General features: G+C 45.4%; 1 protein-coding gene and 1 long non-coding RNA gene across 2 annotated transcripts in view; one reads left to right on the top strand and one right to left on the bottom strand.

The window, feature by feature from the left end:
• LOC308470279 overlaps window positions 1–22,561 on the bottom strand; it is a 350,106-nt gene that overhangs the window by 295,435 nt on the left and 32,110 nt on the right. The gene's annotated exons all lie outside the window — the stretch shown is intronic.
• The window catches only part of SETD5 (SET domain containing 5), a 62,774-nt gene continuing 45,942 nt past the window's right edge, over window positions 5,730–22,561 (top strand). The window contains exon 1 of the mRNA XM_080993437.1: window positions 5,730–5,904. The gene's annotated coding sequence lies outside the window, so the exon portion shown is untranslated. The remainder of the gene's footprint in view (window positions 5,905–22,561) is intronic.

Below are 22,561 nucleotides of genomic sequence, written 5' to 3'. Positions count from 1 at the left end.
GTTGCTACAGGAGGTGTTCAGCTTGCTAGTTTTGCCTCGCCCCCCTTCTAGGGTAGCTCCTGTGCCTTTTTTAAAACACCTGTATGGTAAGTAAAAATTGTGGCGCTGCTGCCGCCGCCACCACTGGTTCCTCCCATTTCCCATCTTGGCTCCAGATTTGGCCCCTTGCTCTCACCTTCGCTACGACTAAGGGAGACTGTGCTACGGCAAGCAGGGCTTTGTGTGGCAGTGCAGACACCACCCTGTGGCCACAGCTCTCTGCAATGCAGGTGGGTGGCACTGCAATCCATTGGTCTGGTTTATACATCAGTGTGAATACCCATGTGAAACGACCATGTTTTCTCTCGACATTTGCTGGGTTTTTTCTCGTCGAAGCCTTTGGCCATGTCCTATCATTACTAGCCACATGGATGAGGACTAAAAGACTCCTCTAAGTATATTTAACGGCATTTGCTCACATTCCTCTCCTCTCCCCCTTTCTATCTAATACTGTCAAAATTTAGATTGCTGCTTCATGGGGGCAGGGACCTGCCTCCTTTTTTTCTCCTTAAATCAGCGCCGTAAGGGTTCCATGTACAATGATAGTGCTGTATAAATGATTAAAAATGTATGCAAGCTTCCAAGTGTATCGTGTTTTTAATTAAACGTTAAATTTGCATATACCTGACATCCTACATCGCATTTCAGTGACTTGCATTATAGTAATATACTAGTCTGGGTAAATCTTACTTTGCATCATCAGATTGCAGATGTTATTCAGCTCAGTTTTACTCATGGTAGACCCACTGAAATTAATGAGCATGACTAGGTTAAATCTGTTAATGTCAGTAGGTCTACTCTGACTAAAGTTTGTTTGAATACCACTCAATATCAGTATTTATAAGTACTGTGTATCAACAAACATGAAAAAAAGGAAATTCTGCCTTAGTAGCAATATAAAAGTGCTGAGTTGAGGCATAGCTTCCAGCAAGCTCCAACACCAACTTGGGATCCTAAGCATACAGTGGTACCTCAGGTTAAGAACTTAATTCGTTCTGGAGGACCGTTCTTAACCTGAAACTGTTCTTAACCTGAGGTACCACTTTAGCTAATGGGGCCTCCCGCTGCTGCCGCCACATCATTTCTGTTCTCATCCTGAAGCAAAGTTCTTAACCCGAGGTACTATTTCTGGGTTAGCAGAGTCTGTAACCTGAAGCGTCTGTAACGCGAGGTACCACTGTACAAATCTGCCACAAGGTTCCATGTTTTGAGCACGAAGCTGGCTGTGAGAAGAGAAACCCTTGATGTAAGCAAAGCCAAAAAAGTAACACGAGTCTGGTTCATAGCAGGAATGAGAACCAATAGTCTCTTAACCACAGATGCCCAGGGAGAAGGATTGTTCCTCTGTCATGTGGGAGGTCAAAATTCTACTGAATACATTTATATTTATTTTCCTTTCTGCCACAGCACATCCTTTGCATGCAGAAGGTTCCGGTTCCAGTCTCTGGCATCGGAAAAAAGAGCAGGGAACATTGGATGGTGAAGAGCTCAGCCTGAGACCCTCAAGGACCACTGCCAGTCAGGGCAGACTGTGGTTTGACTTGGATACTTTAGTTGAGATTCCTGCATTGCAGGGGGTTGGACTAGATGACCTTGGGTCCCCTTCCAGCTCCTTTATCGTTTTGTGAAATAACATTAGAGGGATACAGCATTGGGGTCCTACTTGGGACTCCCCAGTGGCATTGGGTTTGCTGTTGCTGGATACAGGATGGTGGAGAAGATGAGTTTTAGCCTGATTTGGCAGGACCTGGGGAGCCTGGTGTCATCCTACACTTGAGTAGGACCCTTGCAGAGACACATACCCAATTGGCATGTTCTCTCCCTCCTGGTCGATCGGGAGCTTCAAAAGCTTTCTTCAGCCCGAACACCACAGCGACCGATGCACACTTCGGGATCCGCAGAGTCTTCGCAGCTTGTGTAACAGACCTCAGCATTTTGGCTAATCTACTTTATTTACATAGAAACACACACGGAGCACTGCAACATGGCTCGCCTCTCTCTCTAGCATCGGACAGCAAAGAGGGAAAAAACAAAGGACAATAGTCCCACTTCATGGAACACAGTAACACAAACATCCTGTCTCCGTCACTTCCCGCTCTGTGGAGTCATAACATACACCATCATACAACTTCCATGACAGCAATCACGGAGCAGGAATTCTAACACGTGGATGGTGGGCCCCAGCCCCCTTCAGACCCCCCCAGCAGTCTGGGATGAAGGCAGTTGTAGTCCAGAAACATTTCGTAGGCCTCCGGTGTTCCCATCCACCCCACCCCAGACTTTGGCAATAGCGGACTAGGCAGACAAATACTTTGTAAGACAATTTTCTGGGTTCATATGACCAGGCGGTGAAGACTGCTGTCTATCACCTCCCCACCCCCAATATGAATTTAAGTTGTTGATGGAAGACCCAACATGCCTGATGACAGTGAGCAAGGGTATTTTTCAGTGGTCAGCCCAGCACTCTCAAAATAACCTAATCGTCCAGTGTGTACAATGCCTTTTTGGCCACCAGGTGCCGCTGTCTGTCCCCTGCTTTGCCACAGACATGGGGAGCAGCTGTGCCAGTTTCCTGTTCTCCACATCCTGGCGGAGGAGGGAGGCTGGACTGTTGCATTATGGGGCCTGATATAGAAACAGGGTTGTGGCGGCTGCTTCTCCTTTTTTTTCTTTTTAAAGTGGGGGATGGGACTTCCAAAATCTCAGCCTACCGGAAGGCAGCCTCATGTCCCATTGCGCTGATGTTAAGTGTTACTACATCCTGCAAACGCAGACAGGGAATACCGAGATGGGAAGGGAGTTTTGGAGGGCCTAAGAACTAAAAATACAAGATTCTGGATTTGTGGATCTTGAGTTTAGAGGTAACGTAGCCAGGACTTGCCGCTGAGTGACAAAGCAGATATTTAGTAGGTAAAGTTACACACACACACACACACACACACATGCAGATAAGAGTCATGGGGAAAGTCATCTGCTGGTTTTCTGTGAGTCACGTAGCTCTGAAAAACAGCAGCCCTGCTAGAAAACAAAAAGGTGGATTGCTGTATCGTGTGTGTGCAATATGGAACACCATATATGTGCATCTACACACCCTACTGGCAAACTGGAGTTCGCCACATTGCAACATATCTCTGCAGTTCCCACTTTTTTCTCCCTGTCCTTGACTGTTACAGGATCTCCTTTCCTTAGTGGCAGCAACTGCAGAGGGAAGGTTGAGGCCCTCTCTCAGTGCCCACCCAACCCAGAGCTGCCAGATAGCTACACCACCCCAGTCCCAGCACAATCTACAACAAAAGGGAACCGGCCTCGGCTAGAGCCACACGGCATTGCCAAACAGATCTTCTCTCCTCCCCTGCCACCTTCCCCATACGTGCCTTTTAATTTGCGAGCCTCTACCATTTCTGTTTGGCACCCCTCGCTGGCGTTGTGTACTGAGTTTTAATTGCTCTGACCCTTTTTGGGGAAGCAATCCCGGTCTGAAAAGAGGGATGAAAATATAACTATGCAGCCAGGGGCATGCTCATTAATTTCGCCAGGCTTAGGTGCACGCAGCTCGGCTGTGCAGCTTCCTGCTCTGCAGCAGACACAGGTCTGTGTTTAGCTGGCCCCCAAGGTGGGGGAAGGTGGGAGGGGTGGCAGACATCTACGCAGACACAGGAGAGACGGTGGCTGAGAAAAGACTTCCGGGAACTGCATTTTGCAAATGTATCTAAAAGACACTTCAGATGGCCAGAGGGCCACACTTGGCTTCTCTTCAAATGCAAGCAGGCTAGCAGCCCATCTTGGATCAAGAATAGATATCAGAGTATGACCCACATAAGGTACAGAGAGTCTAGGGTACCAGACCAGGACTCCTCACGGACAGAGATTGGTGCTGCTTATATTAACACACCTGTGGCCTTGCAGATGTTGTAGGCAGTATTCTCATCAGCCTCACCCAGCACAGCCAAAGGTCATAGACCAGGTGAGCTGTTGTCCCACAGCACCTGAAAAGTCCACAGATTCTCCATCTCTGCCCATGTGGAGTCCTGGTCTTGTACCCCAGCCTCTAAACCTTGTACCTCTATATCACTCTAACTGATGTTGTTTTTAGTGGCTGGCAAGTCCTCTAGAGCTGCCATAGCTATCTTGACTTTCCAGAGGCGTAGCCCTTTTAGCCTATTGCGGCGAAAACAATGGAGACTTGTGTGGCACCTTAATGATTAACACATTGACTGCAGCATATGCTTTAATGCACTGCAAAATTTGATACTGGGCTTTCTCTGAATTCTGCGATAACATATTGTCAACAGGCAAAAGGGCCTATTCGTGATGGAGCACTTGCAATGAGCACCTGAAGGAAGCTCCTCCGACCATCACTTTTCACTCCATTGTTGGTACAGAACTGGTCTCGATCTCTCCCCACACGCGTTCCCTCCTTTCTTTAAAAAGTGCTGCTCCTCATTTTTAACACGAAGCTTTGTGAGAAAGGGCGTTAGAAAAGGATGTACGCCCGAATTCAGGCTGCGCAAGGAAAGCGGCAGATGAAATTACTGTGTGCACAGCACCGCCAATGTTTATAGAGAAGAAAACCGGCCCTTCCCTCAGAGGATTTCCTACTCTCAGGGAAGGCAACCTGTGCAAGGGGGGGGGGTTTTTTGGGGTGTGTGTGGACAGGGTAAGCTACAAATTATTAGGGCCGCCGGATCTTGTGCACGCTTACTTGGGAACAAATCCCGGCTAATTCGGCAGGGCCCCGAGTAAATACGTGCATTATAGGCTTGGGATACAAGATCACGAGGGGGAGGGAGCGTGAGGCGATGGAGAGCAGGCATAGACAGTCGATCCTGGCAGAAGGCGGACGGTGGAAAGACGAGAGGGCCGCCGCCGCCGCCGCCACAATAGGGCTTATTGGCAAAGCCCGCATTACATCCTGCAGCAGTGCGAGCCCTAACCTGCCCTAACTAACGAGAGCGCTTCCAGCCTAGCACACACCCCCTTTCCTGGCGCGAATCTCCCCTGCAGTCACCCCCGCCCGCCTGCAGCCCAGCCACCCAGGAGGAGGGTGCATGCGCCGTGTTGCAGCCAGCTCTTCCTCCCAGACCGGTTCTTCGGCGCGCATGCACAGAAGCGCCCTCCGGAGCCAGCGCTGAGCCCGGCCCCTCCCCCCCCACCCCGCTCCCATGCCACGTGTCCCCAAGCAGCACTTAACCCCACGTGGGACTGGCTAAAGACGAGCCAATCGGAAGATTGCCTCGCCCTTGAGCACGTAGAGCAGCAGACCCACGTGCGCAGAGGCGCGGGCAGCAGCCGAACTGCCCTGAACAGCTTCTCTCCCTCTCGTTATATCCTCTCCCCATCCATCCATCCACCCACCGCACCCGCACTGCTCTGAGCTGAGCAAACCTGCCGCGCTTGCTTTTATAGCCTTTGCCGAGGCTGACGCGAAGCAGAGTGGCGTTTCCAACAACCAATAGCGCAGCGCCTCTGCGAAGTTGGCGGCTGGGGCCGCTGGGGCTTACAGGGGTACGGGATGGGGGCGACCGCCGGCCCTAAGAGAAGGGGCCCAATAGGAGTCGGGAGAGGCGGGGGCGGGAGGAAGAGCGGAGGGGGTGGAGATCGCGCGGAAAAGCCGGCCAATGAGTCGGGCCGGTGGGCGTGGCTGGGGCGCCCCTGGCGCCAGCGCTGGGAATCCCCGTGCGCTCAGTGCCGTTTCCGCCCGGCCTGCTGAGGAGGAGCTGTTGGCTGTTCGCTGGTGCCGCGGAGGGGGAGGGGCCGCGGCCGCTGCTCTGTGGAGCTTGAGCTCTCGGTCCCGCCTGCCGCCTAGGAAACACCGTGGCGCCCAGCAGGGCCTAGTGCCGGGGGCCCGGGCAACGGGCCGGACAGGTCAGCCAAGGCAAATGAAGAGCAGGAAAAAGGGGGCGTGTGGGGTGAAGAGGGGACACCCGTTCAAAAGGCGGGAGGCGGGTGGGAAAGAGACCCATGGAGGGGGAGGGGCGGGAAACTTGTGGTGGTGGTGGCGGTGGTGGTGAGGGGTTGTTTCTCGGTGCTCCTTCCTCTGCTCCAGCCCCTTCTCTCACCGCCTCCTTTCAAGCTCCCGCATCTTTCCAGCTGCCCCGGAACTCTCTCCATGCATTCTCTGCCCTGCTGTGGGGGGTTTAGGGGTGTGGGGGGCGGGGAGGGCCGAGAGAGGGAGAAGTACCTCAGCCTGGCTCTTCCAGGAGAAGTGGAGCCTCTCCCGCATGTCGGAGGGGAAAGAAAGAGGTCACACTCCCTGGCCTGCGCTGGGCACCCCGGGTTCCCTGCACCTTTGGAGGCACCTGGATGTGAAGAGAGGGGTGCGTGAGAATGTGTATACATATACGTGTGTGCATAGATATCTATATCTATATATCTATACCTACATTCACACTCCTCTCTTTACATCCAGATACCTCCAAAGGTGCATAGGTGTGTGTATATATATTTCTATATACCTCCCTTTTTTGTGTGTCTGTGAGTGTGTTTTGTGTGTATGAGATTGGGGGTGCGCCCATGAGTGGGAATCCCCGCCGAGGTCTTCCCGCAGGGAGGGAAGGTGGTGGGACTGTTTTCCATTTCGCTCCCACCCATCCCCCACCTTCCTCGCCGTGGGGGGTGCGGGTGAGCTTGCCTGGTGCCAGGCGCTGGAGGAGAGCGGGGGCGTCATGGCGAACCTGCGTGTCTGGTCCTGGAGGAGGTGGGAGGGAGAGTGGCCTCTGTGTGTGTGTGTGTGTGTGTGTGTGTGTGTGTGTGTGTGTTGTGAGAGGGAGAGAATGGGTGGTGGGGGAGGGGTGGTGGTTTGAAGGAACCTCTGAATTCATTCCTGTTTCGGGTTCCCGGGCAGGATTCTCTCGGTGCAGTGTGTATGTGCGCGCGTGTGGAGCAGGGTCGTGCTGGAGGTGGGGAAGTAGCCGGTCCAATCTTCTGTGGAAAGCCTACTGTGAGAATGTGGGAAAATCCCTTTCTGGGACGATGGCTTCCACTTCAAAGCAGCTGTTTGCCAGGAAAGGGTGTGTGTATGTGTGTGTGCGTGCGACCGCCCGTCTGTGCTCCTCTGTGAGTTCACCATTGCCTCCCCTCTGCTTCCACCCCTCCTCCTCCATGTGCTGAAGCAGCTTCCCCTGAGCTGCTGCTGCTGCTGCTGCTCCTTCCCTTCCCGCCCCCTCCCTTTCCTCGGCTGTCTGCTTCTGACTTGCTGGCTCCTTCAGGCAACGGGGGAGGAGGTGTTTGACCTGCATTTTCTGCTTTCTCATGGTGCTTGTGTGGCGATGGTGGTGCACTTTAATAATCCTCTTCTCCTTTTCCCTTGCCTGCTGCTGGAGGCTGCAGTATGGACCCCCTCCCCCAACTTTTTCATTGTCTGACGTGTGTGCTCTATCAGGGTACTTTTTTCGGTTTTCTTGCATTGATCTCTGCGTCTTAATTGGTAACACAGCCCCTTGTAAACACAATAATAGTGCTGTGGGCAAGGTCGTCACAGTCTCCCCCCACTCTTGTCTTTAGCAGCTTGTCCTTGGGGTGCCAGTGGCCTGCTACTTGAAAAAGAGCTGCCTCGAACTGAGACAAAAATCCTTTTTACAGTTTTGGGGAATGGTTTGTTTAGTAATCTGGGAAGTGGTTGGTGAGGTTAGAGAATGTCAGGAGCTTCTTCCTTGTCAACTACCTAGCTGAGAGAGGGTTTGGTCTCTGCAGTTAACCAGTGGGGTCTCCTGTACTTCAGGCAGCAGCCCCTATGTTCAGGGAGATTTTTGCAGAATGGAACAAAATATGCTACTGGGATTCCTTTTGCTGAGGTTGGTGTTACTTTAAGGAGATAATGGCCCTTGCAGTGTGGCCTCCTGCAGTTTCTCTCCCTGGCCCATTATGTAATTGGAGTATTTAAGGCTCACTCAGGCAGAGGCTGTGGGCAGCACAATGAATTGGTTTTGTATTGTAGGGGGATGGGGCCATGGCCTCAAAACCCATGATTTTTGGCAGTGAAGACATAGGCCTGATTGCAAAAATGTTTTCCAAATGAGCTGTCGACACTTGAGGATATGGGTTACAGACTAGACAAAGACGGACTACTTCCTTAATGGCGTTCAGGACTCTCCCTTTTCACCTATGAAGGTGACATCAGGCAGTCTGCCCCCTCCCCCCTCCAGCTGGCCCAGGAAGTCGGTTTTGCTAGCTATGTCTTGCAGCGCAGAGGTGACCGAGGTTGTTGCTTTGCTTTGGATCCTGTGGGTGAACGTTCAGAGCGTTGACAAGCAGCTAATGTTGGCTCTGGAGCTCTGGTTGCTACGTGAGAAGCTTCAGTAGTGTTGGCTGCTGTCTCCAGGGAAGGACAGCAGCACAACCTCCATTAGTGCTGCACTTAGGAGATGGCTGGTTCATGCACTGAGAGGGGACTCTTCTTTCTGGGGCATGCAAGCTTTCAACTAGGATGATGCAAATTGAGTTTTCACCCATCGCTGTCACAGTCTTTGGGACTGCTTTTAGGATTTGGCCTGAATATCCAGGGATGTCTGTCTCCTTTATAGCCTTTGCAATTGCAAGAATTGATCTGATCTTTCTGAAGTGGGAGATGCAGCACTGTGGTTACAGTTTGTCTGACTTTAGCTTCCCTTCCAGTAAATCAGAGAGCCAGATGCTTTGCTTATTGTTTGTAGGTCTCTTTCCTCCCCTTACATTGCCTGGGCCCCATTTGCCTTATTGACAGGAATTTCTGCTTTCTGCAATGGGTGTGTACAGCAGACACTAGCCTCCTAGCGCTGAGAGGATTTTCCATTCACAGAGTGCAGTCAAAATATGACACATTTTGCAAGTGGCAGCAGAGCCCATTTGAAAGAATGGCCCCTTCCAGCTAGGTACCTGGGCAAAGCACACATGAAACTGCTTGAGGCAGGTTTACAACAAGTACACTGTTCCCCGTATAATACAACAGTGGTCTATTTCTGGTGCTTATAAATATCTGCTCCTGCTTAAGTATTGTGGTGCTTTAACATACTTGCTTCTTGAACTCTTACAGTCACCATAGTCTAATCCCATGGTTAAACACTGTGATGCAGGCTTTCTTAAGGAGACACTGGCAGTTGTAAGGGGAAGACAGAGCTCCTCCTTGACATTGTCTTGTGTGCTGGATCTGTCAGGGAGCAGAGTGTTGAGGTGCCCTCCTCTGGTTGGTAAGACATGGGCAGTTGCCTAATATCCATAACTGACAATATGGAAGAGGAGGGGAGCTTTCCTTGCAAGTGCTATTATATGTTTACACATCATGTGTGCCCCTCAACCATGATTTGATCCATTTGTCTAGGACTTAAGTGATTATGCTTGCTAAATCTCTGATTTGGTTGGTTTTGGTGGAGGCTGTTAAGATTGTGGTTTTGAGAACCCCTGGAATAGATGTTGAACACCCTTGAAAATGTTCTTTAAACACCAGAAGAATCTGGCATGATTTGCCTACATTAAAGGGTGGCATTTGTGATGGTTTATACTGAAAACGATGACACTTTAAAATTGCATCCTGGTTTCATAATATGACATTAATGCAAAAACAAGCTGCAGGGTCTTCATATTAAAAAGTGGTTTTTTAAACCTGCAGAGCTGCTTTAACACATAAGTCTAGGCTGCAACTCATTTTGGCAGATTTCTGTTATGAAGAAAGATATTTGTATTGCTGTGCTAGGCAGTGTTATCCTACAGTGACTGAGTACAAATGATTCTCATATTGAAAATGATCCTGAACAGTATGGTATATTTGAAATATTTCTAATTTCAAATATACCATACTGTTCAGGATCATTTTCAAATATGAGAATTTGTAAAACTGAAAAAATAACTCATATTCCTGAGACCCAAAATGTTAGGAGCCCTAATAACCATACATGCTGGTGTTCTCCCCTCACACAGTTGGAGGAATCCTGATAAAATTCTTGATGTTTCTGCGTCTTGAGTGTCAAGGGTATTAGCTGGCTCTAGGAAAATGAACGTTTTTGCTAGAAAATGCTTGACTCAGATGCTACAATTTTTAAAAAACAACAACTTTACAGTGCTTTTCTATTAATTTTAGCTATGATACTGAAGACCACTGTAAACCTTGAAGTGGCTTTTAGAGTGATTCTGTTGAGCTCATTTGGAAATAATACTTTAGAGTAAGCAGTTTGATGATAGCTTCCTAACTGGTTGTAAAAACAGAAGTAAAGCAATACAAAGAACAGCAGATAAAGGCAAAAATGTGTGCCACCTGTTCCCTGCTCCAAAGCAACTGCAGTAGACCCTTGAGCTTGTCAGTGAGCAGTGCCCAAAGATCTTTAGTATTCACTTGAATTTCATTTCTGAATACCACTGAAATGGAGCTAATGGCTGCATGTTCCATTCAGGACACAAACAGAATTAATTGTAGTGAGATCCTTCATTGGCCTTCAACATGGCCTGGAGCTCCTCTTCTGTATTCCACAGAAAATATTAAACTGTTTTCAAGGCTGGGATACCCTGTTATCAGTCAGCTCTGTGCTCCCTTCTCTCTAAATTAGAAGCTTAAGTATATTAAGGAACATGCCAGGGAGCATGTGGCTTCTGAGTATCCGCTGGGCCTTTCAACCTACTTGTGTTTGATGCCCCTTTCGTAGGGCCATTTCTTTTCTCATTCAGAACATTATTTGGTCACATCAGAATTGTTGTTAGAAACTCAGATTTATAAGCTAGGGGGCCAATGGCTCATTAAACCAATGTTGCAGTTGCCAAAATGGAATGTCTAGTTGCTATTTTGGGATAAGATGGCTCTAAAGTCTTGTTTTTCAAATGATGAACTGACCGTGATTGATTATTAGTTAAATATCTGGCTTGTACAGATTACAACCTTAAGCTAGGTTAAGAACTTTGAGAACTTTATCCAGGAACAGTTTCTACTTCTTTTTCTTAATGGTGACATGGACCATTCATGATGTAAGAATACTGTAGTCTTCACAACTGTGAGCAGGGACGGGGCGGGGGGGGGGAGGTGAAAAAAAGCATTTTGGTTCCTGAAATTCATTATGATTGTGCAGTTAAAATATAACTGATAGAATTCTACAGGATGTGGTATTAGTATGTGAAAACAGTCAAGATCCATGGAATTGCACTTTTGTCCCCAATTTCACACCTTTTATCAAATGGAATTTCAGTTTGTAAGTCACACTGGTGTGGTTGCCTACATTAAGATGCTTGGTGCCCTTTGTACGTTAGGTAGCACACATTTTGGTCCCTTAAGCCGGACTGCAATAACACTACAACAATGCAGTTTTGTGGGGATGTTGACTTGTAGAAAACATAAGGGCAATAGAAACCGGTATTGAACAAATGGCTTTAATTGGAATGGTGTTAGCAAAGAGCTTATCCTGTAAGGTGGAGGAACTGAATGAAATTGATAAAGGTTGGCTACTCAGGTTGAATAATGGCTAACAGATAAGGAACTGGCTTTCAAAGTATTGACAATTGAAAATAAATACATAGGGTTTGAGAAATTGAAAAGTTAGTCATTGCCCTGGCAAATTTTACTCATATTAGGGGCAATTCTGGAGCAGTTTTCTCTGGTGGACAGTGGGAATACACTAGTGCAGAAGAGGTACTTGAATGGATTCCTTGAGCAGAAGTTCTGGAATTCATTTATTTTGGGGGCATCCCTGCTGAAGACAAAAACAGTTACTTATAGTCTCACTTCCTGTACATCTAATTTGTGTGACTTTTAAAAATAGAAAGTTAGGCAATGTAAGTTTTTACAGTCTTGCTATGTTCTTCACTCTTCTTTGTGAGCCTGGGGTTATCAGGGTTCTTGCTGCACTGATGTCCTATCCCAGATAAATGATAAGGGGTAGCCTAAATGTTGTGCTTGAATCTTTTAAAATTAAGAACCCAGTCTTGAATACTATAATTAGCAAATATCAGGCTTTTCAGTTATTCTAACAGCTGGTTTAACAAATCTCTTTCAGAGAACAAAATGGGACTTACGTGGTGGTAGTGCATTTTCAAAGAAGAATATTTTTCATCTATCTATCCATCTACGTCTCCTCCTACTTTACTGCTTGTTCGTTAGAATCATAGTAGAGTAGGGATTTCTCTGTTTCTGAGGTATTTCAGTATCCCAAAGGAATGGCAGTCTCTGGCAGTTGCTTCTAGCATATGGATTGCAAACGGTTAGTGAGTGCTTACAAGCCATCATAGCGGAGGAAAATTTGGAAAAAAAACTTTAATGACATTTCACTAGGCCTGATCCTTTTTATCTGGAAGAACTGAGAAAAGTGTACTTCTGTACATACAGATGGATTGAAAACCACAGCTTTCTTTTTTTACCTTCTGGCTAAACAAAACCAGGGGTGGAAGTTTGACACTTTCCTAACTATGGAGGATTCCTTCCCTTTTCCACACTGACAGTATTCAACAGTTACTTTTGTCCTACTGGACTCTGCTTAGGGGATAGGACTTGAGTACGTTGCTAGGAATCTTAGTCAGTGCTTTTATAGCATGCTCAATCAGTTTATAATGCTCAGATTAACTTGTTTACCACTAAAAGAGTTTCTTTTGGCATGTATTATATAGTGGAGGCTTTTGTGCATTCATACTATAGCCCCAGATATGAAATTTACTGAAGAGAATGGAAAGCCATGTGAAAGCTGCTCAAGCATTTCTTATTCTGAAATGTTTTAAAAATCTTAATGCCTTTCTCACTCTGGATTGAAAGAGTGAAATGGAGCACTGACAAGTTGCTAGTTGAATACAACTTTAGGAAATTATGCAAGTGTGACTAAAAGCAACACCTCATGTTTAAAGCTGTAGTTGCTGTTGTTGTTTGATGCGGACAAGTTTACTCTTGTTAGTCCTTCAGGGCCCATGGACCTCAAGGTGTATCAGTTAGATTCTGTTGCATCCTATGCCATGACAAAATTGTCAGCTAAACCTGGGCTAGAAAATGGATGTTTCGAGCCATATAACACAGAAAGTGTGGCATGAAGAGTGCTCCTAGCCATGTAGACCACTCCTGAGATGCAGGTCACAAGAACGTTTCTGAAATTTCATAGCATGAGTTCCTCATTACTGGGAAACAAAATTCATTTCTAGGTTACCTAATCTGATAACATTCAAAAAGTCATATGTTCTCTAGATTTGTGTCCTATGCTGTAGACCTATGGCAGGCTATAAGATTGTCCAGAAAGTAGGTCGTTTTTAGAGGGGCGGGAGGAGGAAACTACACCTTTAACCTCCATTGTCAGTTTTATTCTTATTTATACTTCCTGCGAACTATAGTCCAGGACTAATTTACTAATACTATTAGTACTGTTGCTGATTAGTACTAGTAATACTAATGCTATAGACCAGTGTGTAACTTCCTTTACTATGTATAAATCAAGTGGGATGTGTTGTGGAGAGGGGGCAGAGTCAAGAGAATATATGTACCAGCACCAGGTATTAAATTTTTTTTTTTTGAGACAGAAGTGGATGAGTGGTATCACATTTCAGTTAGTTTCAATTTGTTCCTTGTCACAAATTGTCACATCTGTGTTACTTCTGCTCTTCCCCTAGATGCCTGATGTACTTGAATGATCCCTATCATCATTGCTTTCTTTTAAATAGCCCTTCAACCCTATGGCATAGTTCATGAATCTCGTGTTGTTTGGGATATAAAATAGAGAGGTTGTGGCTTACCGAAGGTTACTGGGGTCTAAGTTCTTTGTTGCATCAGTTGAACTGCAATGTATATTGCTGTAGGCACTTGCTTTTAATAAATGCTGTAGAACAGGCCTAGGCAAACTCGGCCCTCCAGATCTTTTGGGACTACAATTCCCATCATCCCTGACCACTGGTCCTGTTAGCTAGGGATGACTGGAGTTGTAGTCCCAAAACATCTGGAGGGCCGAGTTTGCCTAGGCCTGCTGTAGCATAAATGCTGCTCCCCCTGATTGCTTGTGGGCTAAATTACGTAGTTAGTTTTGAAACATTTTCATGGAGTGAAGTGGAGAGTTGTGAGAACCCTCCAGTAGTTTGAATGTATCTTCCATTTTTTAAAATATATTTTTTTGGGTTCCTAGGGTGCCCTGACCTGTCTGTCATTGTGTGTTACAGCCTAGGTCAGGCTTGCATCAGGAGATAAACTTGAGTTGTGTTCCCAAGTCTGCTTGAATGCATGTTGAAAGTCTGTAAACTGTGTCGTCATGGGAGTTGCCATATACCTTCCTGATATTTTCACATCAAATGTGTTTCAGCGGCAATTATGATTGTTAAGAGGACAGTTGGAGATGGGGCAGCAGTGATGGGCCTCATTTCTTGATACTGTACTTAGTACCTTGCAGCACAATTCTAACTGTATCTACTCAGAAGTAAATCCTATTGAGTTCAAGGAGCTTATTCCCACCCAGGTAAGTTGGGTTGGAATTGAAACCTAAAATTCACAATATTACTTGTACTGGTTTTAAGTGATGCCAACCTTAACTGGACACTTACTTTGGTGTTAAGAGTAGCTTATTTCGGATTAGCTTCAATCTGTTCTTAATTGACTTAACCTATGACTGAAATAGGTTTGATAAAATAGAAATAATCTTTTGTGCACAGATTTGTACTAGTTGAACTACATCAGTTGATAGTCAGTAGTTTTAAAAACTAGAATTCTCTTGTATGCTGAAAACTTCTGTTGTTTTTTTTTAGGTAGGTTTTTCTGTTGATCTTTTAGTAAATTTGGGTCACTTCCCAGCTGTGTTAGCTTCACCTTTCTGGAAAAGTCTTATTTCTGTGAAATGGGGATAGTATTTTCCTCCTTTTGCGATTTTGTGGTATCAGACCTTACTTTGGGTGGGCTCAGTGTCTCATGCTGTGTGTGTCCAATACTACTAAAGTTAAAGTAAAATACTGTTTGGAATTTGTTTACCACAAAACTGCCCCTTACTCTAATTAAATATGGACTATAATAGTATTTTTGTGGTGTATTCTTTCAGTGGCTTGCTAACAAATTCTGAAGATAAGTCACTCTTCAGTGACTTGCTATTGGTGATTGACTGTACATCTCTATATGTGGGGAGAAATCTGTGAAACTGGAGAGAACTTGAGGCTAGAACATCTGTCCTATATCAAGAATGGGGAACCTTCCACATGTTGGACATGAGCCGGAATGGCTAATGGTCAGGAATTATGAGACCTGTGGTCCCCAAAACAGCTGGAGGGCCATAGGCTTCCCACGTAGGCATTAAAAAGATAATGTAATATATCTATAGCCTGGTAAATTTTAGCAAAGTCCAGTCAGAGGGGTGGTTGCACTGAAAACTTGTCAGAGGCGGATCTGCAGTAGCTTGTTTTAAGTATGCATTGCTGGCTAGTATACACTACAAATCCCAACATGCTGCACTCCACCTTAACGCTTATAGCATGCTGGGGCATGAAGGTTTCTCCAGTAAAGTCAGGCGTTTAACAGCTCTGTACCATATTCAATCCATGCCTAGTCTTCAGTTATAACCTGTAATATCTTAAAAGTGCTTTCCCTCCTTTTAAATGCTAGTTGAACGGTTAACCAGACTGCATCTTTCAGAATAGTAGTTCATAACAGAAAAGAAGATAGTCCTCTGGCACCTTTATTGCAGCATGAGAATTTGGGCACAGGGGTCTATTTCACTGGGAACATTGGCATTTGAAGGATAGTTTTATCTACACACATTCAGAGGGAGTAAAACCCTATTTTGCAGTCCTATTACCTTTATATTTAATTAGTGTCTGTTCTGCTTAACTCCTAATTTCTTAAAATTAGTTTTCTTGGTTCACTGACACTTATGTCGGCAGCAAGAAACCATAAGGACCAGGCCTGAGGACTTCTATTGCACATTCAGTACAGACTTGTTAGGGTGAATCTGATCTACATCTATTGTCCATTTACTTTCAGGACCGGGATTTTGAAGTGTTGCATTTACTAGCTTGGTTTATATCTCTTGGGTTTGTTTCCTTTCACCCCATAAATGCTGGAATCCTGCTCTTGGTCAAAAGTCACTCTTAAAGTTTTCTGAGCATTCTGAAAGGGCCTCTGCACTGATACGGTTGTAAGTGAACCAGCCTGCTAATTGTGTTAATGTTGCAGACCACTAGAATGAACTGTTGCGAGTTCCAGACAGGGCAGGTAGTTTGTAGCAGAAAACTACCGGGATATCTGTAAGAGCTTCATAATTTCCCACGACACGATCGTTGAAAACCTGTCTGACTCTCCCAACGTTGTGTAAACCCTTGCTCCAGGAAAAATCATGTGAGCTTAGGTGTTAAGAATCCTTCAGTTTTCAGCAACGGCTAAGCTGAAGTGGGACATTTGACTTCTATGTAAGCTAAAGATGTTGATTATTGCAGATTGGAGATCCTCTTGCATATTGCGACTGGCTGAGGAAACAGTTAATGAGACTATGTCTGAGAATGTAGGGAAGTAGATTAGTAGTAGAATCTGCTGGTTTTGGAGGCATGAGAGGAAATCCGTAGCCTTTTCTACAAGTAGCAGCTGCGTTGCAGCAGCTGAACTCTGTCTAGCAGTGTTGCAGCTCCCTTTCTCCCCTGGAAGAGAGCACTGATTCTAGGCAGCAAAATGTCTCCCTTTAGAATACAGCAAAGAACTGTGGTAAAATCTGCTTACCTGAGACTCTAGAAAGTTAGGTTTTCTCCTTAGGTCTTTACTCGCTTGCTTGCTTTAGCCTTAAAGAGAAAGAGGGAAGCAGATGAGTCAGAGCTTTAAAAACTGACAGAGCAGATGACTCTTGTTTTAATGTAGGGATTTTGCTGTGTTGGGGATGTGTGTGCTAGGTATGGAACATGTCAGTGGAGGCAGTGTGTTTGGGGCCCCAGTTGCAGGAGTTGCAGAATGGAAGCAGTTCCTGATGCGATGGAAGCAGCTTCCTAATACCAAATATAGTTAAGAATGAATGTTGGATAGCCAGGCAGGTCTTCATTAGAAGCAAGTTCAGAAACCTTTTCTCTGGCTTAGCTTTTCTTCAGTACATTTGTTTCCATATTTATATATATATAGCTCCTTGAACCATATAAATGAATACGTTGACACTAAACTAGTAAAATTCAGAGATGCAGTATGTGAAAACTCCCAGACTTGGGAGTTGCTTTGGAATGATTTGCATAAGGATGAAGAGTTGTGAAGAATAAGCCTTTGGTCAAGATCTTCAGAAATCAATAACTGGGGAGTGTAAATGAAGAATCTGTCCTTTTTTGGTGGGAGTCTCCAGGAAGGGGCAGCATCACTGCCCTAGCCCTTCATTATGATATGGTCACTATGGTTGAAGATGATAAAAGCAGTGGGTCATTACTATGATGAATACAAAGTGCAATGGTTAGCATGCAGAACAAGTACTTCAGTCAGTGTTGTTATAATAATAATAATTATTATTATTATTATTATTAATAATAATTGTTTATACCCTGCCCATCTGGCTAGGTTTCCCCAGCCACGCTGGGCGGCTCCCAAGCGAATGTTAAAAACACAATACAGCATTAAACATTAAAAACTTCCCTAAACAGGGCTGCCTTCAGATGTCTTTTAAAAATAAGATAGTTGTTTATTTCCTTGACATCTGCTGGGAGGGCACTCCACAGGGCAGGCGCCACTACCAAGAAGGCCCTCTGCCTGGTTCTCTGTAACCTCACTTCTCGCAGTGAGGGAATCACCAGAAGGCCCTCGGTGCTGGGCCTCAGTGTCCGGCAGAATGATGGGGGAGGAGACGCTCCTTCAGGTATACAGAACCTCAGATATATAAGCTAGGCACCAAATGGCTCCTTAAAACAGGGTTAAGTGACAAAAACAGAAAACCTAGTTGCCATTTTGGGGCCAGACAACTCGAAAGTTCTATTTTTCAATACAACTTTTAGTTCCTGAAATTCATTCTGGTTGTGCAGATAAAATACAGTGGATAGAATTCATTGTTGACATCTGAAGGCAGCCCTATATCAGGAAAATTTTAATGTCTGATGTTTTAAAAAAATTATATATGCTGTAAGCTGCCCAGAGTGGCTGGGGAAATCGTGAGAACAGTCAAGATCCAAGGATCCCCAGGCATGTACCTCAGATGGTGGAGACATCAGTTGCCATCCTGGTGCCAGGGCTTCTTCAATTGGTCGCAAGTGGCTGATAGCCGGGTGCAAAATATGCCTGGCGATTTTCAAATGCTGACTGCAGTCTCTCGTGCCCATGACCTGTGAAGCACTTGCTATTTTAACGAGGGAGTGTTGTTAATGTTGCTGTGATTTTTGGAAAGCCTCTCTAAGATAGGATAATTATGCTGAAATCAGCAGCAGCATAAAATGTAGATTCTGGATGTCTGAAAGCCTTGATCTTCAATGTTGAATAAGGGGTACATCCCAAAATTATGCTTCCTAAAAAAGTTTGAAGAGCGGGAAGTATCAACATTATATTTCTGCGCTATAAATTTAGAGCTTTTAAGTTAAGCTCAGACCATTGTTGAGGTGAGAGGTTGTAGTATACCAGTCAAGAACAATCCCTTTAGCAGTTGTTGTCTGTGCACTTCTCCCGCACTGCAAGTTAATAGTCATAGGTGTTCCCTTATTCCAGAGTGCAAACTGAGACAGAGAAATAGTAACCTGCCCTATCTTTGCAGTACTAAATTCAAAATGATTGCCTTGGGTTCCCTTATTTGTTTGGATTAAGGCTGTTGCCACTTGTTCATAACAGTCCTGTGCACGTTGACTCAGAAGCAAGTCCCAGGGTCGTCAGTGGAGCTTAATCCCTAGTAGATGTGAATCTGCTGCACTTCTCTCAGGCCACTGGTGAACAAACAGGTAGCCATACTCAGATCACCACAGAATGGGCAGAAAGGCACTTCTTGTCATGCCACAATGTCTGCTAGAACCAGCCTTTTTGGGGGTACCTACAAACTCCCAGCTCACACATTTTCTTTGCTTTCTACTCTCATCATCTAGTGATAGTTCTGATAGACCTGCAACTCTGCTCTGTATTCCTTCTCCTTGTTCACAGGATTGACTGGTCACACTTGCATGTGATCTGTCATTGCTGGCAAATCTCTCCAGACAAATCACCTGCCTCTCTCTTGCTATCCAGATCACATATCCCCTTTCTTGAAACGTGCCAGTTTATGCAGTGTCTGCTGTGACCTTAAGAATGTAGTTCCTGACATGTAAGAATAGACCTGGCTTCACTTGGTTGATAGATGGAAGCCAAAAGTCCTTTTGTTCATTGTTCCTTTAGCCTCCCTTGAATGGTTGTTGCTGTGTCCCCAAAGTCGTCATAGAATTCTCAAGCAAGCTATGTTGCAATTAAGGAACTTCACAAATTAAGTATCACATGCAACCAGGCCTATCCCTCTCCCTCTTTTTTTACATTGTAGTTCGGACATTGGTCTCTGCTCAGTTGGCATTCTGCTTTGGTTAGCTTCTCTCTGCTTCCTCAGAAGTCAGCAAATGCTAAAAAACCGTAATCAGATCTCATGTTCGTGGGCCTTGCTTTTCTCTGTTTTAACCACTGAGTGTTTTTTCCTGTTCTGTAGTGATATGTTTTGTGCAGTTCCTGTACTAATAAGCAGAATAAAGAGGTAATTCAGACATTCTTTTGAAGGCATAGCTATTTTTAAAAATGCTTACAGTTCCAGCCTTGCAATTGCAAGTATATAATAGCTAATCGCAGAGCCTTTGCTCTTATCATAGAAGTCTGAGCCTCGGAACATTTTTAGAAATTAGGAGAAATAACAAAAGTGACGTTGGTGATCCTAGTGTTAGTGGAAATTTCCAGGGTCATGGGATGTAGATAATACTGTTTACTAACTCTTGTATTTGCCTGTCTTTAGTTGTATGCATGTACAGAAATATGATTGACAAGGAGGAAAATGTATAAAGTGGGTGTGTGGATTAGAGGGAGTGGTGTAGAATGTTGCCCTTTAACCTAAGACTGGGCAGAGGTGATTATTTTTGTGTAGCAATATCTGCTCCCCCCCCCCCCAACTGCTACTCCCTTAATACAGCTTTTGGCCTAGTCACTTTCATTCCAGGGCGGAAGGGTATCTTCTTGGGTGACGGGGCCGCTGAGAGCAGCAGGAAGCTTTGCATTTTTAAGACACATTTTTTCTCATGTGAATATCTGGCTGGGTGTTTATCCTTTCATGATCTCCAAAGCTTTTTTAAAAAGGTTCCTGAATTGTTCTAGCCATGGCAGTGGTGTTGTGTGGGGATGGTTTTTTACACTATACAGTTATGTACTTGCAACAGTTGCACCACCCTTATACTGTGTATACAGTGGTACCTCCGGTTACGAACTTAATTCGTTCCGGACTTCCGTTCTTAACCCGAAACCGTTCTTAACTTGAGGCGCACTTTTGCTAATGGGGCCTCCTGCTGCCACCGCACCGCCGGTGCACAACTTCCGCATCCCGGGGCGAAGTTCGCTACCGGGGCATCTACTTCTGGGCTAGTGGAGCTCGTTACCCAAAACGTTCATAAGGAGGATGGTACGTCACCCGAGGTTCCACTGTATGCCTATTTCAGCTTCTCTGGTTCAGCTTAGGGAAGCTAGTTCTGGCTTTTCAAATCTGATTTTAGTGAAGCCTGTAGGTAGTGACTCTTCTTGACCATAGAGCCTCCAGCTCTGTGAAAAACTGACACTAATAAACACCTGAAGAGGTCAATGGCACCTGGCACCATAGGAATCGCTTTTGTGGCCAGCAGCTCATAGGAGTGTTTGTTACTCGTGGAACACACACTGCACTTTCAAGGAGGCTTTCACATCTTCTCCTTTTGGTGCTCACTGCAGCTTTGGCTTGTAAAGTTTTTGTTGGCATGATTTTGAGCCTACTAAATGGCCAAAAAGACTTCAGTGCTTCTTTGGACTTGGAAACGTTCAGTAGTCTGCATAGTGCTGCTACAGTGGAGGTCTATGTCTGACTCCAGAGACGTAATTTTTGGGCAGGTCTCTGCTTGTTACTGCTTTACATTAAACCAGTTTAAGTTCCAGCCTTTTGCATTCCCACACATGGCTTGTACCACTCCCTGGAGCTTCTTACCTGTATATGCATGGCCTTGTTGATCAGTGGTGGGTGGATTTTATCCTTGTTATTTTACAAGAACCCCAAGATCTACCAGCCAGAGCCGGGTGCAAAAGACATAGAATTAGAAGTAGAAAACAGACTGCCAGTGAGCATATTTTGAGTCTAGGAATTGATTTTCAGTACCAGAGCTGAACTGAGTTCACAGTCCTTTCACACAAAAGCCCTGCTAAGCTTTCTTCATTTTAGCAGCCTAATTTATGTGGGAACAGTTGTTTTGTTCTTTAAGAACAAAAATTGGGAGTCATTTAAATCTATGATCCGCTGGTAGATTCTGATCTATCTTCTGCCCACTCACATTGTATGTAGATTGTGTGAGAAACTTGGGTTCCAATTAAGGAGGATTTGGAATACTTGGACTTCAGTGCCTCTTAGCATTCGTGTGTGGGAGGGGCTAAGCAACTTTAAAATGGAGCCTCATTTAGGCTTAATTTGACCCCAGGAACAGTTACCGTATTTTTTGCACCATAACACTCACTTTTTTCCTCCTAGAAAGTAAGGGGGAATGTCTGTGCGTGTTATGGAGCGAATGCCTACGGGTGGCGGGGGGGATCTGCTGTAGTCGTGAGCAGAGGATCCATGGTTCCCCTTCCTTCCCTCCTCCGTGGCTCGCTTTGAAACAGCAAAGCGGGAGAAGAGCCACTGAGTGGGGAGGAGAGAGGGACAGAGAGCCTGCTTGCTTTAAAGGAGCAAAGTGGGAGAGGAGAGGAGCCTTCTCCCCTTATACCCCTCTTCTTCATTATTAGCAGCATCCTTCTCCACCCACCCCACACGTGCTTCTTCTCCCCTTAAACCCCTCTTTTGCATTATTAGCAGCATCCTTCTCTACCCACCCCACGCGTGCTCCTTGTCCCTTGAGTGCTTTTCCTTCCCTCCCCACTTAAAACGTGGTTACAAAGCATGGATCCTCAGGATCTTTGCATTGGGTCACCCCAAATTCACCATCAGATCACATAGCATGTCCATGGCTACATCTTGCACCAAAAAAATCACGTACCCACTGTTGCCTGGGGCCGCAGTGGTGCAAAAACATGGTTACAAAGCATGGATTTTGCATTGGGCTACTCCAAACTCACTGTCAGATCACATGTCTGTGGCCACAGCATGAACCACAAAAATCATACATCCACTGTTTCGTTTAGAATATTTTTTTTCTTGTTTTCCTCCTCTAAAAACTATGTGCGTGTTATGATCTGGTGCGTGTTATAGAGCGAAAAATACGGTAATTTCTCCCAAAGATATTGCAGCAAGCTGCGTGCAAGGCCTATACAGATGTGCACAAGCAATTAACATAGCTTTATAGCAGAGTAACTCACCAACATGCAGTCCTAACTTGTCTGTAGTGAATATGGCTACTCATTTACCTCCCAGTTGTGCTGTTACATGGTACTTATACTGCGTTGATGGTTTTTAGAACGTTGACCCCCAAAATCATGTGAGTAATGATGTAAACCTGTTTAGGAGTGCCCAGAAAA

The sequence above is a fragment of the Podarcis pityusensis genome (genome assembly GCF_964106645.2).
Source record: "Podarcis pityusensis genome assembly, chromosome: 2".
Classification (NCBI taxonomy): domain Eukaryota; kingdom Metazoa; phylum Chordata; class Lepidosauria; order Squamata; family Lacertidae; genus Podarcis; species Podarcis pityusensis.
Note: the sequence above shows the minus strand (reverse complement) of the source record. Positions and strands in the feature narration are given on the sequence as shown.